The sequence below is a fragment of the Leptodactylus fuscus genome, chromosome 4 (genome assembly GCF_031893055.1).
Source record: "Leptodactylus fuscus isolate aLepFus1 chromosome 4, aLepFus1.hap2, whole genome shotgun sequence".
Classification (NCBI taxonomy): Eukaryota; Metazoa; Chordata; class Amphibia; order Anura; family Leptodactylidae; genus Leptodactylus; species Leptodactylus fuscus.
The window spans coordinates 59,824,427-59,845,577 of NC_134268.1; the positions used below are offsets into that span (position 1 = coordinate 59,824,427).

General features: G+C 39.7%; 1 protein-coding gene across 8 annotated transcripts in view; it reads left to right on the forward strand.

The window, feature by feature from the left end:
• The window catches only part of ST18 (ST18 C2H2C-type zinc finger transcription factor), a 188,767-nt gene that overhangs the window by 48,386 nt on the left and 119,230 nt on the right, over window positions 1–21,151 (forward strand). For 2 of the 8 annotated variants that reach the window (XM_075270507.1, XM_075270509.1), the window contains exon 2: window positions 20,702–20,798. The exons of 5 other annotated variants lie outside the window; for them this stretch is intronic. The gene's annotated coding sequence lies outside the window, so the exon portion shown is untranslated. Of the gene's footprint in view, window positions 1–20,701; window positions 20,804–21,151 lie in introns of all 8 variants that reach the window. One more of the 8 variants, XM_075270508.1, reaches the window with a different exon arrangement.

A 21,151-nucleotide genomic window follows, 5' to 3' on the forward strand; every position in this document is an offset into this window, starting at 1 on the left:
GACCTATAGAGAATTCTAATGCAACGAACTAAAAGCAAGAATAAAAGCAAAAGGCAATACTATTCAAAGACGTGCATCATAGTGCACTAAAATATATGTCGAACAGTGGTTAATGATGTTGCCCAACTCTTTTTCTCGAGATAGGTCTACAATAAGAGATTGGTGGAGATTTGATGCCCGGGATCCACATCGATAAGTTGTTTGAAGGGGCTGCCGGTGCTTGTACAAGTGCTGTGATCTCTTCACTGTTTACGCCGCACAGTCTGTTTCATAGAGGTCATAAAATGTCATTGCAGTTTCATACAGTAACTTCTATAGGACAAGGCTCTAATAAGATTGCATGGCTGCTATGAAATAGTTGGCATGCAATATAAACAATTAAGAGGCATTTTATAAAAGCATTGCAGCCCCTTTAAATGGCTCTTTGATGGGAGCCCCAGGTGTCAGACACCCACCTCTGTCTTATCGATGAGATGACCTATCCTGAGCATACGTCATCATTAAACATGAGCTGGACAATCTTTGTAAATAACTAAGCAATACAAAATTCAAAAATACTACTACACAGTGTTCAGCTAAACCAATACAGTTCTCAAAACACCATAATATCATTACTGCCATATAGTAGTCAAAGACTAATAAATCGTGGTCAAATAATGCTTCTGTACAGTGCTAAAGTGATGCTTCAAAGGGATTTTCCAGGATTAATGGTTGACTTAAGCTTAGGATAGGTCCATAGGATATGAGTCTGACACTTGGGCCCCCAGACGTTCTGCTATTTGAAGAGGCTGCTGCATTCAGGCAAGCACTGCAGCGTATTCAGTACTTACCAAGCACAATGCTGTACATTTGTGCTGTGGTAATGCTTAGTAATCTCTTGAATACTACTCAGCTGTGATGAGGCCATGTGACCAATGAACATGACGTCAAACTGCTTGTCAAGCGGCATTCAGGTTGTCCACCAGGTAAAAGTAACCATATAGGCTGCAGTCTAATCCAGGCTTGCAACATCACAGGTATTCATTTTACACACAGAATGGAAATCCATGGATAGTGTATACAATGGTCCCATGTGAGACTCCAACTTCCCAGAAAAATCCACCAATACCATAAGTCTTTTCTGTAACCCTCCAAGAAGACATAAAGAGTTAGCCATGTATCTGACTTACCTATTTTTGTCATGTAACCATAGACAGGTGGAGAGGAACATATACAGGACATCTGTTCGATGTATGGTTGTAATAAGGGACCAGGTAGACTCTGAGCCCAAGGGGTGAGGCAGAGGCCCTAACTAAATTTTTGGTCCATGGGGCCCAAACTTAGGATGCCTAGGTAACTATCATCAAGTCTTACAAAACTTTCAATCCCACTTCTAAACCTCATTCAACTGTTCAAAAAAAAAAAAATGAAATAATGGCGTAGAAGCATTAATATGCAAAGACTATAAAATAGAAATCTGATGGTAAAAAGATGAATGTATAAGAGAATAATACAAGGACTAAGCCAAAGCAAACATTGAAGAAATATTACATTTCCAGGGCACTACAAAAAGAAAGAAAAAATGACCATACTACTAGTCTAAAATAAGCAGATAATGGAATTCCATTCAGAAACGCGTGCAACCAGTCATTTCTATCTTAGCTATAAATACTAATAGATGTTACTATTGTTTTCTATGGTCTATTCAATGTCAAAGAGAAACAATAGTGACATATTAGGGGAACAGAGTGCCTTGTGGGCCATTTAAAGCAGCATAAAACAAACTCAACAAAAACATTGAGAAAAAAGAAAGGGGGGACATTAAAGGTTTCAAAACAAAATTAAGAGATATTAGATTTTTCCATTATACTGTGCCAACCACTAACAAAAATCATTGTGGGCATTTCAATATAGGAATAAAGTATTAAAAGGAAAAATTGACGATAAAGCCGCAGTGCTTTCTCCCGCACATAACAGTGCGTGCTGTGTGATAGAACTCATAACAATTAGTGCAATTTTAATGTTGCACTAACTGTAGAAAGAAAGCCTCTCCTTTGAAAGACTGAAAGGGGAGAATAATTCATCCTAATGAAATCGTTCAATGCCAGCTGTCTTGCTTTTCATTTCCACGTTGAGCTGTATTCGTCTTACAGAGATGTCAACAGTGGTCACCATTGTTGCTTTCATTTATTTGTTTAATCAAAGCGGTACTTGTCCAGTTGTTTATTGCAGGGGGAAAAAAATGATTTGCTTTTCGGGATATCACCTTCAGCGCGCACGTCTATAACGTCGCCGTGATAAACAGGACTTTTACAAACTTTCCGTGTAGTTACAAGGACGGCTTCAATCTCCTGTCATTTTTTGCGCATTAGCTTTGATTATGTTTTACTCCGAAAATACATTTATTTTAAAGGTAACAATACCGACTAGGAGAATAGCTTATGTTTCATCTATATTTATCAGCACTCACTGTACATTTGTGTCTTCATTACCAGGAAATATTAAGGGACATTGTACCATCTATTCCTGTTTACAGTTTATTATGCAGAGATAGGAAACACTTAGCATGTAAAATGAATGTAGAAATTATTCCTGGATAGAAACATGGACATTTCCCACTCGTTGGCTCTTTCTCCTCCATCACCGGATCAGAGTGTAATTGTCAGTAATCAGGCCTGCTTGCTGCTGATAAAACCACTCTGAATGCTAGCAGCCTTCTTTGTGTGATGACTCAATTATTCCAGAAGTGCCTCATCAAATCTGCCCCATCAGCTGGGCTAATAAATAAGGAGAAGAAACTGGCCCCCCAAAGCAAATTATAAATCCATTTGTATTAACTATTTCACCGTCCCATGGTTTAGGAAGCGAAAAAGGGAAAAAGTATGGCAGTTTGTGCTTAAGCTCACTTGAATCTGCTCAAGAGTGGGTACTGCAAGCCACTTTCTCCTATGCAAGGTGTTGGCATTATCAGCAGTGAATGGCCTGTGAATGCGGTTATGGTAATTATCGAGAAGCCTCGGGCTTTGTGAAAGATGCTTTGTCAAGTAAATCAGGTGAAAGTTAAACCCAGCAAATGATCTTGCACATGTCATTGAAATTACTGCTGTATTTAAGACATTTTAACACACAAGTCTAGGTGGCGGACAATGGGAACCTGAGTGAGCGTGACTGATCTTTAAACTAGCAGAATTAGTCTTTCCCTTTCCTGAAGCATTGTTTACTTGTCTTTTAGACTTTTGCTTCAGTTTTTGGATGTTTAACCTAATGATTAAATCAATTCTGAAATGTACCTTAAAATGAATACAGTTCCCTAAATCAATTAGATTTGTCATTGGTATTAAAAATATGGAATACATCTGATACATGTATACACAGAATTTGATGGTTCTAGGTTCTGAAAAGAGTTGGAAAAGTCCCAATGTGCACATGGTGAACTGAGGCTGAAGACCAATGCTGGGCTTCTCTAAAGGTTTTTTATAAAGGGGTTCATATACATTAGAGAAGGCTTGTTAAGGATCCTATTACTTCTGTCAGCCACCCTATAAACATGCATGCTTTGCTCCCTATAGTGCTCACAGGTGATACTCCAATAGCGGTGTCAGGAGAAAGAAGATCAAACACACAAACCCATTCTACTCAAATAATTGTATTGGAATGTATGGTTTGGGAAGTCTACAGAGTCATCAGAACACCTATCTAATGTGTATGACTACTTTATATCTTTGTATATAGGTTATCTTATGTTTTAGGCTTCTATGTACCTATGTAAGGCATGGCTTGGATGGGGCTAATGCGGAGATATCAACAGGACTCTCCACATCTGCAGGGTTTAATAAATATTCACAATATTACCATACAATGATTGCTTGTGGATAACATATTTTTAATCATATCACTTTGAATGGAACCCAATTGGATACATTTTATTCTAAGTGAGAATGATCTGTCGGAATCAATTGAGGTTTATTTGTAGCCAGTTGCATCAAATCTAAGAAGGACAATGTCAACAAAGTCTTACTTTACAGTCATCTTGAGTAATATTGGCCAAGTTGGTATTATTACAACACAACTCTGGTGGACATTTCCCAACCCCATCCTGTTTTGGTAGAAAAGCAAACACCAGTGCTTAAAATGTTAGACTCCTCATTGAACATTCTATGAAATTGGCCTTGACTACAGGAGTATGTGTCAGTGGTTCTCCAATAGGTGATCTTGTGGGGGTTTATAAAGGGTATGTCCACACGGTGGAAAATGGATTCTGCGTCTGAACATACTACAGGGCTAGCTGCCGGCATTCCGTCGAGACATTCTGTTTCGGATTAGGCCCGATTGAATTGGCCCAGTCAGCCATGGAATCCATGGCAATATAGGGCATCTCGCTTCTTTTTCCCGCTACTAGCTAGCAGATTTTGAGGCGGATTCCACGTCAAAATCCGCTGCCAAAAAACTGTGTGAACTAGCCCAAACTATGGTTTATGGAAGCTGTCTAATATAATACTTATATTTTGAATTCAGCTCTTAAAGGGGGTGTTGTATTCAGCTTCAGACAAATCTAATTGTTTTTAATGGAAAATAATAGAACTTTCCAACATACTATCTGTACAATCCATGGTCATGTGATATACAGTCCATGGTAATGTGACATACAATCCATGATCATGTGATGAACATATAGGTGGACAGCTCGGTAATCAGTCAGTCTTGTAATGGGCTGTGCCCCTGTGTGTCCATCACATGACCATGGACTGAGTTTAATCCACCGGAAGAAGAATGAATCTACAAAACCATGAGAAAATATATTGGAATGTTGTACAATGTTTCATTATACAAACAATAACATTGGTTTGTCAATACTGGTCTGAAAGTGGACAATACCTTTAACATAAAGCTCATAAAGTAACTCGAAACAGTAAAACTGTCAAAATGATTTAACTATAAGTTATTGTTTAGTTATAAGTTGTTGTATACTGTAAGTTGGAGGTGCTGAAAGATAGTATTACAAACCAGAGGTGGGGTAATAAAACAAGTGAGCCAATACATAAATGGAATGGATATTACTGTTACTTAAAGGAGAGATATTAGAACATATATAAAAGGAAGCCCTTTCTGTTAACATCCAACTGTGAGAACTGAGATTACTTGAAGTTACTGGCTGATAGCCTGAAGCTGTTCTATTGTAAGACTCTGATGACAGCATATCCTCCCCTGGTTTCTGTCAGACGCAGTGTTGTCATGGAGAACTTGTGAACTTCTTATCATCCAATACATCAATAGTTACATCCTATCTGGCTTGAATAGTGGCAGTGATGTGCAAATACATGGAATGGATGGGATGGAAATGTGGTGATAACATCTTCATGACCATTATTATTACCAGCACAGTCATGGTAGGTTTCAGGCTTTTATTAAGTGGTGGGTTTTCAGATTACTTTTAAAAACTTTGGGTGAGTCTGATGTGTTGAGTATTAAGTTCCAGAGTATGGAGGATGTGCAGGAAAAATCATGATGATGATGATGATGATGATGTGAGGACCATATGATAGGAAACCATAGAAGATCTGCTTGGTACTAGAGCTTATATGTCAGGAGATATCAGGAGATTAGGGAAGTGATATAGAGTGTGAACAGGGTGTGATCTGCTCTCTATTTCATTGCTATTATTACAATACTAAGCAATGGGTGACAAGAGCAATGATTTACACAAGGAAGATACTACGGAGGAACAAGAGACAAAGTATAATAGATTTACTGGGCAGCAGAGTTAATGGTAGACTGGAGAGATGCAATAGTGTAAGATGGGATGCCACAAAGATGGATGTTGCAGAAGTCTCGGCAGGAAATGATGAGAGTAACTATGTTGAAAAAAGTGCAGATTGAAGAAATGTTTTTGGGATGGAGATATCATAAGGTGGTCTTGGTTTGAATTTGCTTCTCAAAAGATCGGGAGGAATTAAAGTTATTCATAGGGAGCACTTGTGATGCTGGGTCAGTATAGAGCCAATAACTGTCATTGATAGTTCTGGGCTGAGTAAGTTGGGTTAAAGATGATGAATGTGGAAGAGAATAAAGAAGATGATAGAGAAGATGACAGAAAGTTACATTTAGTCATAAGTGTCCTGAAAGTCATGGGATTTCCTTTACCATCCCAAGCCAAACATACATTGATAGAAAAGCAAAGGCTCCAGAAAAGAGTGTTGAAAGACTCCAACAGGTAAAGAGATGAGGAGGTGGTGGTGTGTGAGAAACTTAAAGGGGTTGTCCAGTTTCAGCAAAAAAAATGTTATTGTTTGTGCAATGAAAAGTTGTACAATTTTCCAATATGCTTTCTGTATCAATTCCTCATGGTTTTCTAGATCTCTGTTTGCTACGATTCATAATTTACTTGAAGTTTATAAATCAGTCCATGGTCACGTGATGAACAGTTCATGGACGTGTGGTGGACACACAGCTGCCTGGGACTGTGTAATTAGTGACCTTGTCACGAGCTGTGCACCTGTGTGTCTATCACATGACCATGGACTGTACATCACATGACCATGGATTGTATATCACATGGCCATGGACTATACATCACATGACCATGGACTGATATTTATCCACTGAAAGAATGACAGAAAGCAGAGTTCCAGAAAACCATGAGGAACTGATACAAAAATTTTACAACTGATACAATAAAATTTATTTTCTGAAACTGGACAATCCCTTAAAGGCCCCGTGTAGTGAAGCACAGCTAAAAAGCACTTTGGAAAAAATGCAGCGGAAATGCATTGAAGTGTTTTCACTGAAAGTCTGCATAGTTCTACTCTGCTGACTTTCTGCATAATTGACAAACATAGTAAGACACTGCATCTTTACAACATGGGGCTTCAGGGTAAGTTCACACAGGGTGTGGCCACCTCAGGTTTCGATCCAAAGGCTGGGTAGCCGCAACTGAAAGCCGGTGCACTACACCGGCATCCTGCCGCGCACTCTGTTCCAGATTAGGCCCAATGAATGGGCCTAGTCCGGAGGAGGGTGTGTCTTCAGGCCGAATCCTGAGGCAAAATGGCCTAAAGAATGAGCACCTCGCTTCTTTTTCCGGGAGCTGGCTTGTGCCTGAGTGGCTCCCATTGATTTCAATGGGAACCATCTTTTTGGTCAGAATCTTGAGGCGAATACAGCCTCAAAATCCTGACCAAAAAACTCTGTGTGAACTTACCCTCAGCCTAAGGAATGGGTGTGAGCTATCAGGAGATCCAGGAGAAGACAAGAGATGAGACATCAAGCGATGAGAGAATTTGTAACAAGGAGTGAATGTGATGAAGGCAGGTCTAGAAGAACTAATGATTTAATATCATGATACGTTTTTTGTAGTTAATGGATCATTAGTAATTTTAGTTAAGGATATTGTAGTGGAGAGATTGATTCAAAAAAACAGAATATAGATAGTCACAAAAAAAGAGTTGGATGAGAGGTAGGAAGACCCAATTTGTCAATGGCACATAGATAAATTGTACAAGACTACAAGTTATTTTTTCATCAATCACATTGCCAGTTCCATGTCTTTATATGCGGCATCCAAGAAGTGAGACAAAATCACTTTTACAATCAGAGTCCTACTATAAAGGCAGAGGCGTCAGTCTGTTGATACTGTACACACAGTATAATAAAACGCATGTGTTTCTTTGAACATAAAGATCTGTGACCCTTGACCGATATTGTGGCTGCAGTTGATAATTTCAGCTTGTCTTCAAATCATCTGAAGTAATTATAGTTGTTTATAATTGGATAAATTATACGAGCTACATTCATCCGCAGGATCCCCATATAATTGGAAAATGATCCATTGAACCAATTTACATTTAGATAAAGAAATAAAATGTAATTGAAGAAAATTCAACGATTGTACATTGAATTTTACTTTAAAATATCATTATTGCATGAGTTAAACAATAATAAATAGTTTAAGCAAAACCTAATATTTAACCCCACCTGCAAGATCCAACACCATCAATCTTCTGTTCTCTTCTGTGATGTAGGCCACAATTAATTACAAAAATCCCTAACATGACGAGGCGCTCATTAGCACCAGCTGCCACTAACTGATTCAAGGCAAGGGGTCTTTTCTAGTTCATTGTGATTGGTTGTAAATGGTTCACAATAATCCAAATCATTTTAATATTCTGCATGGTGAGCGGATGACCGTCCCATTATCGTCTGCTGTGATTGTTTAGGCAATGTTTGTACCATTTTCTTTTTAGAGAATATTTAGTCTTATGACTATGTGATACCAATTATGCCAGCCGGGTAGAATCAGCAGCTATGCAAATGTACAGGAGGTTTAGGTTGTTTCTCCATAAGGGACCATTTTAGAGATAGATTTATATATATATATATATATATATATATATATATATATATATATATATATAATGAGATTTTACAGACATATTTAGGATAAACAATATAGTCAAGACTAAGGGATCAGAATTTAAAATGATCGATATAAAAGCACTTTTTGTGGGCTACAACAATACAATGGTCCGTTCAAGAATATATGTCACAGTCATTTATGTCAAAAGAATAACACTTTTTATTACATAAAATGGGGAGTCATTTACCTGAAACATTTCTTATGTACTGTACGTAAATGGTTTCACCAACTTAAAAGAAGGATCCAGATATTTTAAGAGTTAAATTAAACTTTTAAAAATGAACCTGTCACATAGGACATAGGTTCTCTATAAAACAGGTTATAGAGCCGGGGGGTTTCATATTTACATATGGGATTTACATATCGATGACCTAGGCTAGGTCATCAATATCCGATCAGAGATAGTCCAACATCCTGGACCCCCACAGATCAGCTGTTTGTAGAGGTCCTGGTACTTGTAAGTGCTGTGGCATCTTCCCTGTGCTGATGACGTCCACCACATTCATTGGTCGCATGGCACGGAAGCAGCCAGTCATATTAAAGTAAATGGGACTGGGCTGCAATACTAAGCACTGCCCCTATATAATGTATGACACTGTACTTGGTATTCAATAAAGATACCTTATCACTCACCCTTAAGAAGTGTTCATATGTTAGAATTTGACACTAAATTTGAAGTGGAATTTGCCTCAAAATTTGCCTCAAATTCTGTCTGTCATCTTTCTCCTGTTTATTTCACTGAATAAGAGCTCGTTCACATCTGCGCCCGGTCTCCGTTCTGCAGGTTTCCGTTTCCTGCACAAAACAGAGGCAAGAGATGGAAACCTGCAGGAATGTTTCAAGCCCATTCATTTGAATGGGTTTGAAAGTTGTCCGGCCGTGAGTGGCGGTGAGCGTTTTATGCTCTCCGCTGCGAAACTGTTTTTTTAAAATCCGGACACAGAGTGCATGTCCAACTCTGTGTCCGGTATAAAAAAAACAAAACGTTTCACCGCGGAGAGCATAAAACACTCACCGCCACTCACGGCCGGACCCAGTCTGTGGTTTTCCGTCTTCTTGCATGCAGAAGACGGAAACCACAGAACGGAGACCCAAACGCAGGTGTGAACCTAGCGTAAGGGAACAGCACCAAGCTGGACCTCGTGTGATAACGTATGGGCAGGTGAGAGAGACAAAGCGATAAATGGCTCACTCACCTTCTATGGTTGTGATAAGGTCACAACCGCCAATGTAGTAATAAGCCAGTAGTAGGATAATAGCCAGATCTCCGTCTCCTGGACATCAGTAAATAGAATGAAGATGGACCAACCAGACTACTTGATAGCACATTAGTTAACTTATACACTTGAGAAAGGGTTTAACCCCAAAACACGTTGTGTGCCTGTCCTATCAATAAAGAGATATCCTAGTTTACCCTCTTTGGATTAACGCTGATCATTTTACCAGTCCATTTGGGTTTGGTTGGTCTATCCTCATCCTATTTATTTCAATGGGAGGCAGTAACAGATTTTTTTTTTCAGCTAGCACAAACAATAAGCACCTTGCTTATTCTTCAGGCTAAATTTGGTGTTACCCAATAAAGGCAATATAAAGTGGCACTCTTCTCCAAATTCAGCCTCAAATTCATTGTCAAAAACCGGCTTCAAATTCAGCATCAAAATCTGCATCAGTTTGGGCTCAGGAGTCCTGTGGGAGGCCCTACTTACTTATTTACTGGTATCTTGATACTGTATGTACACTTACACAAGAAAGGCTGTCGATCACTCATAAGACCTCCCACTGGACAAAATGCAAATTATACAAAATGTTGTCCCATAAAACTACGAGTATACATCATTCAACTCTGTTACAGTGACTGCTGAAAATCACCAGATGAAAAAGTGCTGCAAGCCCGACTTTAACTGCAAGCCCGAGTTTAACACAACTGACACCCAACGAAAACCATTATATTCAATGGGGTCCATCGGTTGGTGTTCACTGCAATAGTGGTCTATGTGAAAAGCTGTTTTATAATTGGAGGTATCCTTTAAGATAGGAACGCCCAACTGTTGGCATTTACTTAGAGTATACATTATTCTATACTATAATTGCATCTCTTAGTGCTCCCCTAGTGTGCCAGAATGAGGTGTAAACAGAAAGTTCTTCCTGGTTTTGAGAGGGATCCTGTGACAAATATATCTCAAAATCCCTAGAGACGGAAATCACATACTCCAATATATATTCCTTTATGGACTGAGAGGGATCATGCTATATACCATGTCATTCCAAGCAGCCATGTTCCTTACAGTTGCTTACAGTTTTCTATAGTCCAGCAGGTACACCTAGTAAATGACCTAACCACCCCGTGAAGTCATGTGTTAATACAATAATACCAGGTAACTAGTAATACTGCACTGAGAAGAAGGCCAGCCAGAATAAGTGAAATACCTATGAAGGTCATCTGCCATTTGTTTTGGCAAAATAAAAAGTTGTGGTTTTCTACATTTGAAGTGAGACTGATTTACCAAAAAAAACAAAAAAAAAAACATCATATGATAGGTGATGCACCAGTAGTTCTTGTACTTGGTACTATGGTTTGGCCCCACCATTCCAGAGCAGTTGGTGTTGTTAGTTTTAGCATTTTGCATGCTTTTTAGGCTTTGTACTGTGAGGAGGGCGGTGTCATGCAGGCTCTGTACTGTGAGGAGGGCGGTGTCATGCAGGCTCTGTACTGTGAGGAGGGCGGTGTCATGCAGGCTCTGTACTGTGAGGAGGGCGGTGTCATGCAGGCTCTGTACTGTGAGGAGGGCGGTGTCATGCAGGCTCTGTACTGTGAGGAGGGCGGTGTCATGCAGGCTCTGTACTGTGAGGAGGGTGGTGTCATGCAGACTCTATACTGTGAGGAGGGTGGTGTCATGCAGGCTCTGTACTGTGAGGAGGGTGGTGTCATGCAGACTCTATACTGTGAGGAGGGTGGTGTCATGCAGGCTCTGTACTGTGAGGAGGGTGGTGTCATGCAGACTCTATACTGTGAGGAGGGTGGTGTCATGCAGGCTCTGTACTGTGAGGAGGGTGGTGTCATGCAGACTCTATACTGTGAGGAGGGTGGTGTCATGCAGGCTCTGTACTGTGAGGAGGGTGGTGTCATGCAGGCTCTGTACTGTGAGGAGGGCGGTGTCATGCAGGCTCTGTACTGTGAGGAGGGTGGTGTCATGCAGACTCTATACTGTGAGGAGGGTGGTGTCATGCAGGCTCTGTACTGTGAGGAGGGTGGTGTCATGCAGACTCTATACTGTGAGGAGGGTGGTGTCATGCAGGCTCTGTACTGTGAGGAGGGTGGTGTCATGCAGACTCTATACTGTGAGGAGGGTGGTGTCATGCAGGCTCTGTACTGTGAGGAGGGTGGTGTCATGCAGACTCTATACTGTGAGGAGGGTGGTGTCATGCAGGCTCTGTACTGTGAGGAGGGTGGTGTCATGCAGGCTCTGTACTGTGAGGAGGGCGGTGTCATGCAGGCTCTGTACTGTGAAGAGGGCGGTGTCATGCAGGCTCTGTACTGTGAGGAGGGCGGTGTCATGCAGGCTCTGTACTGTAAGGAGGGCGGTGTTATACAAGAGCAGACAAGGGGTCTGATTCTGAGCTCTGACACTGATTGTCTCTGATTTACGCTCTGAATCACACCCTCTGCCTGACACTGCCTTTCTGACATTAAAGAGCTTAAATAACACATCAGGCACCAAAACTACTTGCGATTGTTGCTCAGGAATGGTGGGGTCCACAGAGAAAATTCCAACTGCACTGAAATCAGTGGAGCGAAGCCTATTAACAAATGCTAAGAACTTGAACTGGTGGAGAAGGTGAAAAGGTCTATTTAAGTATATTAGAAAGCTGTGTAGCTGTATTATTAGAAGTCTACATTTAATAACTACCTGAGGTCCAACATAGGCTTTGTGGATGAAACATGTAAAATGCAACCTATATAAGGTACATAATTATCCTAGGTACAGGGTCCCTTTTATTTGGGTGCTACAAATACGCAGTGGTCCCAGTACTATAATTTAATGCATACAAATTAAAAGTGATCCTTCATGACTCTCTATAATAATACTATAGTCAAGAAGGAATAAGGAATAATGTGGTCAGTTGCAGAAGTGACAGTCTTGGAACTCTTTTTAATTTAGTATGTATTGTCATTACTTTGTGAGCTAAAATAGTAGAATAAGTTTCTGTGCAGAACTACAAGTGGTTTCTTTTATTAGTACAATGGCGGGATTTATTAAGACTGGCAATCTGTACACAAGTCTTAATTAAATCCCCGGCTGGCATAAGATACACCTGAATTATTAAGGGGCTTCGGCCTTGTAAGAATTCAGATTCACTCCCATACAATATAGAAATCTATGCTAGTCAGGAAATGGTGTAGATTGCAGATATAACTTGCAAAAGCTATCTACTGTGGGATAGTAAATGTGCTGGGACAAGGCATTGCCACCTCAGCCCAAACTATCATAAAAGGTAATAGAAAAAACAATGTGGTGCATTGTCGGTTTAAGAAGGGGCCATGCGACAGAGATGGTCACATTTACATCCATCTACAGCAGAAAACTGGCATAGATTGGTAAGTATATTACCTCCAATGAGTTGTGTCAAATGACAAACTTAAAGGGGTTTTCCACTTTTAGACCAAAATTGAAAGACCAATGTTATTATTTGCATAACAGAAAGTTGCTAAATTTCCCAATATACTTTCTGTATCAATTCCTCACGGTTTTCTAGATCTCTCCTTGCTGTCATTCATTCTGCTTACTTCAAATGGATAAAAATCAGTCCACGGTCATGTGATACACAGTCCATGGTCATGTGATATACAGCCCATGGTCATGTGATATACTGTCCTTGGTCATGTGATATACAGTCCATGGTCATGTGATAAACACACAGGTGCACAACCCATTATAGTCACAAAAGATTAATTAGACTTCTTGTTAAAGAGCTGTGCCCCTGTGTGTTCATCACATGACCAGGGACCATATGTCACATGACCATGGACTTTATCCACTGCAAGTAAGCAGAATGAATGACAGCAAGCAGAGATCTAGAAAATTGTGAGGAATAGATACAGAAAGTATACCGGAACATGGTAAAATTATTAGGGCCCCTTCACACGGCGTAAGCGCGCCGAATCATTTAGACATGTATACACCTGTCCGAGCGCAGCGCTTCAAAACAGAACCCATTGATTTCAATGGGAAGCGCGCGTATATGCCGATATACGTGCGCTTCCCTTTGAAATCAATGGGCTCTGTTTTGAAGCACCGCGCTCGGACACATGTATACGTGTCTAAATGAGCGGCGCGCTTACGCCATGTGAAGGGGCCCTTATTATACAACGACAACAATATTGGTCTCTCAATATTGGTCTGAAACTGCCCAACCCCTTTAACTTATAATGCAAAACCATTACTGGTTTGAGGAACATAAAAGGAAAAACATCATTTTAAATTTTGTGACCAAAAATTTTCTGTTCAATATGTATAGCTGTGTTTTTACAGTATGTTCAACAATTCCACACATATACTACACATCTTCATCATTTGCATCTTTTACCTATAATACAGAAACAGTCGGAGCGATTTAGTAAGCTAAATGTACCAGAATTTTGTCTCAAACATACTTGCCTTACACTACAATTACTGTGTATTTTGGGCACATTGCCTAAAGAAAGAGGTGTGGCCTTAAACAGTAACGCAACCAAGGGGTGGTGTAAAGTTATCAAAATGATATAAAGATGACCCAGATTTTTCCTATAGCATGAGCCCCTCTGGTGCATCTTTAGATTGGCTTGTCTAACTTTACACTGTCTCAATATTGGACAGGATTAGTGCCTATTATGTGTGCCCTCTCTGTCTCTAAGGCCCGGTTCACATCTGCGTTCGGGTCATTCAATTCCCCTCTCCGTATGAAAAATGTGGAGGGAAAAGTCCTGCAAGCAGCATTTTTCTATCTGTATTTTGCGGGAAACCGAGTGGAAACGACACAGACCCCTTTATAGTCTATGGTGCTCGCAGGTTTCCTAAGGTAACCGCTTTTTTATGCGGATTAGGTTTCCGTTCAAGGGTCCTCAAGCAGACTCCCTGAACAGAAACCCACGCGCAGATGGGTACCATGCTTATGTAATATGTAAATGTTTCATACAGTAGACAACCGGCGCTAATGTGGACACCAATTGTGAGCAATAACTCCTCTGGCGCCTCAGTCAAAGTTGACCGAGGTGCCATTTTACCGGAAGCGACTGGGCGGCACCATTTTTCCGGGGATCGCAGGCAGCTGGGAGCCTTGTGAAAGCTCTCCGGCCTGTCATCCTATACTTTCTGTTGCAAGCTACTCTAGGTTTTTCTCAAAATAACACAACAAAATCCTTAACAAAAAAAGCTGCATTTCCACAATATGGGGCCACATAGCATTTTTTTTTCTCTTTCCTAATAATGAGCTCCCCCAGATAATACAGAGAGCCAATACAGAGGAATCATAATGGTTTCATTAAATGAAATAACATGTGACTGTTATTTTATTTATGGGAGTGACTATAAGGCAGACCATAGAGCCAAAGGCATCCCACAATGTCCCTTTCTACCGTACGAGAAGACCAATTCTTAAAATGATGTTTGATAGTTGAGATTAGTTATGGATTAGGCATTGGGGCTCAGTTGCTTTAATTTAGGCGTATGATGTAGCACATATAAAATGATACTGAAACACTGTAAACTATACACTTATATAGACACTATACTTGTATCCTTTCAATAGGTGCAATACATGATTTACGTTAAAAAAAAACATAATAATTCCAGGATTTTACAGTCACCAAATAAATGAAACACTCTTATAAAAGTTTAATCCTATCCAGACTATATTCAGTTCCTCTTCATTATAATAGATAAATATAATATAAAATAATTGTATACATATAACAATTAAAAATAGCAGGATATTATAACATACTTTGCTTTAAAACGCACATTTTTGTGTTTTTTTTATTTTTTAATAGATTAAGAGGATTGAATCTTCTCTACACCCTATATGTACTTTTCTAAGTGGATCTCAGCTGTGTTGTCTTAACTCTCAGTCTCTCGGGATGAAATAGACAGCAGATGGGATTAGGGCAGAGGGTTGATGCATATGACAGCAAACGGTTCCTTTAGACTGGGTAGAAGCTGTGAGCATTAGGAAGCGACTCTTCCCCCTGAGAACCAACTTGCCACTGAAGAAAGTTGAAAACAAGCCCTTTGAGAAGCACTATTAAAATAGTAAAAAAAAAATTGCATTGTGCAGATGATGTGCTGCTGTGTGTTTATTTGGATGCTAATCGGTTTGGCATCAGGGATCTGTGCGGCGGTCCTGCTACTCCCTTACGTGATTTAGTTCATTTATTGACAATCTTTGTGAAAAGAGATGAAAAATCATCTCTAATACATGTATAAAAAACAAGGTGCCGTGATCAAAAATCAGGCAATAATAAGCGACAAATGCCTCGCATTCTCCACCAAGGATTACTGAATCATGGTATCCAACGTATAAAAATGATAACATAAAAGTAGAATTTGCACTTAGAGATGAACAATGGCCACACAATGATATACAAATGCTGAACAGTATTTTGTTACAGTTTTGGTTTGTCCTTACTTTTTATATGTTTATAGGCTGCATTAAATCCTCGGAGTATTGGTTACTTTCTACTGGGTCTAACAAAAGTGAAAATAATGAATTTAATTATAGTATTTAGGTTTTGTTTTCCCACAGGAAGATTTTTAGTTTACAGCACTCTGGATTCTTTATGTAGAAAAACTCTTAGCACTTGTCGTATTTTGATATGTACTTTTCTTAATGATACATTGACATGGCTATATATTCAATCGGTGCTGTGTCTGTATACTTCTTGTATATATGAAGGGTGATCTAATAATAATAATCTATAGGGGTATGTGGGACTTATTCACTTGAATCAAAAACTGTAAAGAAAAGGTTCACTAAAACGTAACCTTACAATTATGTTTTAGGCTGAGGCTCCAAGTTGCAGAAATGCTGATTTTTTGTTGCAGATTTTGTTGCGTTTTTTTTGAGCCAAAGTCAATAATGGTTACAAAAGAAATGGCAAATACCTAGGAAGTTCTTATACTTTTACCTTTTGCTCAATCTACTCCTGACTTTTGCTCAAAAACCACAACAAAAAAAGCTGCATTTCCGCAACGTGGAGCCTTAGCCTTAGTGTAACTTTCTTTACAGTTTGTGATCTGCTTTTTCTTTTTTTGTTTTCACATGGAAAATACAAACCAACATGATTTTGCTTGTTTCCAAAAGGCCAACCAATATATTTTCAAGAAAATTAATTTTCCAGAAATATTAGTTACCAAACAGTAGGACTACACCGATCTCTAACTGATTTACTATCACAGGGCTATCACCGCTGTCTGAACATGTGTGAATGAGGCTGTATTGTCAATCATAATTCTTGTCCTCCATTTACTCAACAGATTTAATAGGACTACAGTTGTACTACATACCTATTATGTTCTCACTACACACGAGAAAGGGACTGTCCAAAAATAGAAAGAGTCCATTTTCACGGAAACAACACAACTTTTGTCTATAGACTGTGTTTGGTATGGCAGCGCAACATCGGGCATTAGAATGGCGATGAGCTGTAATGTCGATGGGCTGTAATACTTGACCATTGTTGTTGTTTCTAAAGGGGAGTTAAAGTCCTGTAAGAACACAAAAGTACAACCCAACCAAATTACAGTGTTGGCCAAAAGTATTGGCACCCCTGCAATTCTGTCAGATAATACTCCAATAATTCCAGAAAATTATTGCAATCACAAATTCTTTGGTATTATTATCTTCGTTTAATTTGTCTTCAATGAAAAACCACAAAAAGAATTGTCAAAAAGCCAAATTGGATATAATTCCACAGCAAACATAAAAAAGGGGGTGGACAAAAGTATTGGCACTATTTGAAAAATCATGTGATGCTTCTCTAAGTTGTGTAATAAACAGCACCTGTTACTTACCTGAGGCCCCTAACAGGTGGTGGAAATAACGAAATCACACTTGCAGCCAGTGAAAATGGATTAAAGTTGACCCAACCTTGTGTGTACCTCATTGAGCATGGAGAAAAGAAAGAAGACCAAAGAACTGTTTAAGGACTTGAGAAGCAAAATTGTGAGGAAGCATGAGCAAGCTCAAGGCTACAAGTCCATCTCCAAAGACCTGAATGTTTCTGTGTCTACCGTGCGCAGTGTCATCAAGAAGTTTAAAGCCCATGGCACTGTGGCTAACCTCCCTAGATGTGGACGGAAAAGAAAAATTGACGAGAGATTTCAACGCAAGATTGTGCGGATGGTGGAATAAAGAACCTCGACTAACATCCAAACAAGTTCAAGCTGCCCTGCAGTCCGAGGGTACAACAGTGTCAACCCGTACTATCCGTCGGCATCTGAATGAAAAGGGACTGTATGGTAGGAGACCCAGGAGGACCTCACTTCTTACCCAGAGACATAAAAAAGCCATGCTGGAGTTTGCCAAAACTTACCTGAGAAAGCCAAAAATGTTTTGGAAGAATGTTCTCTGGTCAGATGAGACAAAAGTAGAGCGTTTTGGGAAAACGCATCAACATAGAGTTTACAGGAAAAAAAAGAGGCCTTCAAAGAAAAGAACACGGTCCCTACAGTCAAACATGGCGGAGGTTCCCTGATGTTTTGGGGTTTCTTTGCTACCTCTGGCACTGGACTGCTTGACCGTGTGCATGGCATTATGAAGTCTGAAGACTGCTAACAAATTTTGCAGCATAATGTAGGGCCCAGTGTGAGAAATCTGGGTCTGCCTCAGAGGTCATGGGTCTTCCAGTAGGACAATGACCCAAAACACACTTCAAAAAGCACTAGAAAATGGTTTGAGAGAAAGCACTGGAGACTTCTAAAGTGGCAGCAATGAGTCCAGCCCTGAATCCCATAGAACACCTGTGGAGAGATCTCTTGATGGCAGTTTGGAGAAGGCCCCCTTCACATCTCAGGGACCTGGAGCAGTTTGCCAAAGAAGAATGGTCTAAAATTCCAGCAGAGCATTGTAAGAAACTCATTGATGGTTACCAGAAGCAGTTGTTTGCAGTTATTTTGTCTAAAGGTTGTGCTACCAAGTATTAGGCTGAGGGGGCCAATACTTTTGTCCGGCCCATTTTTGAAGTTTTGTGTAAAATGATCAATTATTTGACTTTTTTTTCCATTCTTTTTTTTTGTTTTTTCATTGCAAGCAAAATAAATGAAGATATTAATACCAAACAGTTTGTGCTTGCAATCATTTTCTGGAAGAAACTGAGTATTATCTGACAGAATTGCAGGGGTGCCAATACTTTTGGCCAACACTGTATGTTCATCTCTGAGCCCAGTTAGTCTGTTTTTCTGGTCCACCACAAGACTAGCAGGACAGAAAAACGGTCCATCTAGTGATGGACACAAATGGATCTCGAAGGACACCATCAGGTGCCCATTGTGTATCCGTTTTTTCTTCTGAAATCGCCAGACTTTTTCGTCCAGGATTTCTAATGGATCTGTGCCAGATGGACACCTGGCACAGATGTGAAAGTCTTATTCAAGTTGCACTCAGTGTTTTCCATGCAACAAAATACTGCCATAGAGAATGTAGTCAAATGTGGTATCATTATTTAAGCCTCTGTTTACAATGCTGAGAACCGCTAGTTCTTTCCATTACGTTCCTATTGTCATGTGAAAGCCAGAATAGCATATCATAATAGAGAACAATATTTTACCCAGTTAAAAAAAAAGATATCTAATACCTTAGACAGAAATCTTACAGATCCATTTTAAGTCACTAGGTTAATGAAATTGACTAGAAGAGATAACGACAGACCTGTCATATAATAACACAAACCAAGACATGTCAAGGTGCCTGTCATGTAGTAACACAAGCAATGATATGTGGATAGAGCTTAAAGAGGTTGCCCAAGAAGAAAACTCCAATTGACAACACAAATTGTGGTCAATATAATTATATTATCGAAAATAATCCATTCCACTGATACAGGAAGAGGACATTATTTATTAACTTTTAGCTATGTCACGTATACAATATCCCATGAGCCTTTTTGGCTCAGTATACAACTGTTCCCTTATCAATTTGTGTATGTGCAGCCAATGAACACATGGCCAAGATATGACTGAAGAAGGCCTGACCACAATTGGCGATGATGGTAGTGGGTGTTGCCATTGAATGAGCTGCAAAGGCTCATTGGGATTGATAAATGTGACATAAGTGGAAGTTAAAGGGGTTGTCCAAGATTTTTTATGGCCAATTATTAGTCCAGGTTATAAATATCTGAATGGTGTAGGGCCGACAGCTAGTCAGCAATTCGGGAGTAAGCCCAGTCCCTGTATTAAACAGTGCACAGAGTCGGAAGCAGATTAGCTTCATGCCCTGTACTATATAGTGGGTGAGAGCCTATACTGCAGCTCAGCTCCTATGGACATCAATGGGAGCTAAGCTGTAGTAACTGTGTTTGGCTATTATACAGGGGATGGAGGTACTGCTTCCAGCTTCATGCATTGAATGGTAAGTGAATTGGATAGCCCTATAAAAGTTAATCTGTGTGAAAGCTGCCCACCTGTCCATCATATATTTATGGCCCAAAAAAGGTCCTGGACCAGCACTTTAAGAGTCCATTCACATGAAGGAAAATGGCGAGGAATTTGGTGTGGAATTTCAGCACTGAAAAAAAATCCTCCCATTGACTTCAATGGGTTCCTTAATCCTCCCTTTGACTTCAATGGGTTCATTTAAGGAACCCATTGAAGTCAATGGGAGGCTTTTTTTTCAGCGCTGAAATTCCACACTAAATTCCTCATGATTTTCGTCCGTGTGAATGGACCGTAACTGAATAGATTTCTCCTAATATCCTTATAATGCTAACTGGTATTGTTTGCCCATATGGGGACATGAATTGGGATGTTGGATACCGCTTAACCTATTCTTCTCACCATCTCATCTCAAGTAACCTTATTGACATAGATTCATATGAGCTAGAAACATCCAGAACATCTGTCTCTCTGTTTGCTAAGGAAACATATATTTAAGTCGCTTAAACTTTGATAGTTTGAGCAATATATTTGGACTGTAAAATTGAGTCCATTTGTGTTCTATGGGAAGATCTGTGTAATCTGAAGGGGGATTAGGAGAAGCATTTATCTCCTGTGATGAACAATTGCTATACATTCCTTTAGTTATATTGATCACTTTGTAAATCTATTTTCTCTCCCGTAGAGAATGAAAAACAGAACTGTCTTCTAAATCTGAGCCTGAAACATAGCCCTGCTGACTGGAGTCATCTAACATATCATTTTATTCAAGTGGGGAAACGGTGAGGTATTTGTCTAATTACTATTGTCATAAACGTAATGTGTATATGTATATACCGCACATTTAGTATAGATCTAAACATTCAGTATACAGATTTAGTAGGAGTGGTCCCAGGAGGGAGCAAATATAGGGACATTACTGTGAGCTGTGACACTATCTGACCCTGATTGGAGTGTCAGAGCTCTGAATCACACCCCCTTACCTGCTCCTCCCAGAGACCACCCACCTGACTGTATAGAGCCTAATTATCATATCAGTAACCAAAACTAACTGCACTCATTGCTCAGAAATGGTGGGGATGACACCTATTATAGTCAAAGAACTGGAATTGGGGAAGAATGTGAAAGGTCTTTT